This window comes from Cannabis sativa, chromosome 6 (genome assembly GCF_029168945.1).
Source record: "Cannabis sativa cultivar Pink pepper isolate KNU-18-1 chromosome 6, ASM2916894v1, whole genome shotgun sequence".
Lineage (NCBI taxonomy): Eukaryota > Viridiplantae > Streptophyta > Magnoliopsida > Rosales > Cannabaceae > Cannabis > Cannabis sativa.
The window spans coordinates 44,454,779-44,457,435 of record NC_083606.1 but is presented as its reverse complement, the minus strand read 5'-3'; positions in this window follow the sequence as shown (position 1 = coordinate 44,457,435).

Genomic DNA, 2,657 nt, shown 5'->3' with positions numbered 1-2,657 from the left:
TTATGGTTTATGATGAATGGTATTCTTTGTTTTATTTCTTTTATTTGCCATTTATTTTGTGAAATCCTTTTCCACCCTTTTTGATGATTCAAAAGGGGGAGAAATTCTATAAGTGATTATTTTTTTTTTTTTGCAACCAAACTCAATTTTTAGACTTCTAATGCTTTTTGAATATAAGTATAAAATTGAGAGGGAGTTTACAAATCATGCACGGTAAAACTAAAAGGTAATTTTTTTTATCCCTTGCACACATTAAGGGAGAGCTAATCTAATATATTGCTTCAATTTTATTTCCTTTCCCTTTTAAAAATAAATAAATATTTGATATCATCAAAAAGGGAGAGATTATTAACTTTAACTTTTAGGTCTCCTTGTTTTAATGATTAACAAATATTTAATTATTATTTGTCACTAATGATTTGCTAATTTTGTAGCACAATTAAAGATAAAATAAAATTTTCTAAGGCAAACTTCACTCCAAGGGCAAAATGGTAATTTTACCAAAAATCTTGAAAGTGGCCCAAAGTGGATTTCAATACTCAAGGAACTCAAGACAAGACTCTATGAAGGTTTATTTACATTTCCTAGTCTTGTATAGTGATTTTCAAGTCCATACTTAAAAAAAGTTTTAAGAACAAATTTTGGTCTACTAACTTGTGCGACAGGTTATTTCACCAAATGATATATAAAATTATTAAATTGACTTTTTAAATCACATATCATTTAACTAAGATAACAAAATTAGAATTTTGGAAATCGGATAAACGAGTAGAGAGTTATGGTCATTTCAGTACAAAAAATGGACATTTTTCCACTGTAAGGAATTCGGTTAAGTGGTTCCTAAACGGTGAACCGTTTCCCCCAGAAACTGGTTTACTATTTGGGAAACGGTGAACCGAATCTCCCAGTAGCAATCTCATTTTGTGTGTCTAATGGCTATAAATGGCTAGTTTTTGTTTAAACCCTATATAAACTCGATTTTACCCAAAAAATTCTAGTTGGCTGAGCATTTATTCATACACTTAACATATTCAAGTGAGTTTAATGAGCTCCTAAGTCTAAATCCAACAAACACTTTTCACACACTTTGAGCCAAAATTTTTGTTTAATTATTTAAAGTGTGCTTGCTAATCACTCTAGGTTTTCCATTATTTCATCATACTTCTAGAGTGAATTTGCTTCTAATTTCAATCACATATTACATTTCTATATTGTGATTGAGGTGAGGTTGGCACTGGTATTGCAAATAACTCGATTAGAGTAATATTGTCACTACAATAATCTGAGAAAGAGGGCGATAGTCTTTGGTAGTGAAAAATTATTGTAAGATGTTTCGAAATACCTTAGTAAAAAATTCTCGGTTGTAAGGGTTAGTCAAGCCCGTTAACTTGGCTCGATAGTGGAACTCAAAGCTAGGTTTATAACTTTGAAGACCAATGACATAGGTAGCTTAGTTCTACTGAATCTTGTAAAAATTGAGAGTTTATAATTTCTTACCCTTAAACTCTTTACTTTACTAGTTTGATTATTTGATATACATTATTGCTTGTCATGTTACATGCATTTATTTATTTAAGAGATTAATTGCATAGTTTTGTGTTAAAAATTTTAATTTACTGAAATTAGTTTAAATATCCAATTCTCCCCCCCTTGGAAACATATCTTGGGTTAACACAATTTTCAATTTTTTCAACTTTTAAAAATTATTTTTCAATGAAATAAAATTCAAATTTTGGTAGATTTTATTTAAAATCTTATTTTTCAAATAAAAAATCTAATTATCAAATTTAAATTAATTTTTATTAATTTATTATTAATTTAAATTAATTTTAGATATTAGTATGATTTAATTTAAAATTTTGATTTTTCTAAAAATTTGCTATTTTGGATATTTTAAAATTTGATTATTTTTATTTATTTATTAATTTTAATTATAAAATCAGATATTTACTTGTTTTAATTATTTAATTAATAAAACAAATGAAATAATTTCATTTATTTAATTCATAAAATAAATGAAATAATCTTATTTTGACATTAAAATAGTAATAAAATTTAAAGATAATCTAGATAATTTTAAATTGCTAACCATAAATATCAATTTAAAAAAATTATTATTTTTAAATATATTTTATTAATTTAGATTATAAGATTAGATAAATGCTATTTATTTAGGATTTTATGTTATTAGATATTTATTTTATTAATTTATATTTTTATTTAAAATAACATGAAATTTTCAATAGTAAGTTGATATTTTTTTAATAGACTAGATTGATGTTATTGTGATAGTCAGTAGTCCCGTGATCCGTAAGGGGAAACACCGGGTAAGCTATGCAATCCCACACTGCTTGGGGAAGGTCAAGTGGAATGATTCTGAGACTGTGTAGGTATGAGACTACACAGTTGAAGAGGGCTTAAATGGATTGATTGGTACTACCTATATCAACAAGGTGTTGGGTTTTGTGCCCTAAATAAAACCCATTACAATCTGATTAGTTATCAATATAGAATTTTGAAGTGATTTATGTTTACATGTATGTTACATGTTTATGGTTTAATATAAATATTTAATATATGCACAAAATCAGTTAAATCCAGAATATATATTCATTCACAATTACAGTATTGTCAATACAGTGGAATGTGATTGTGAT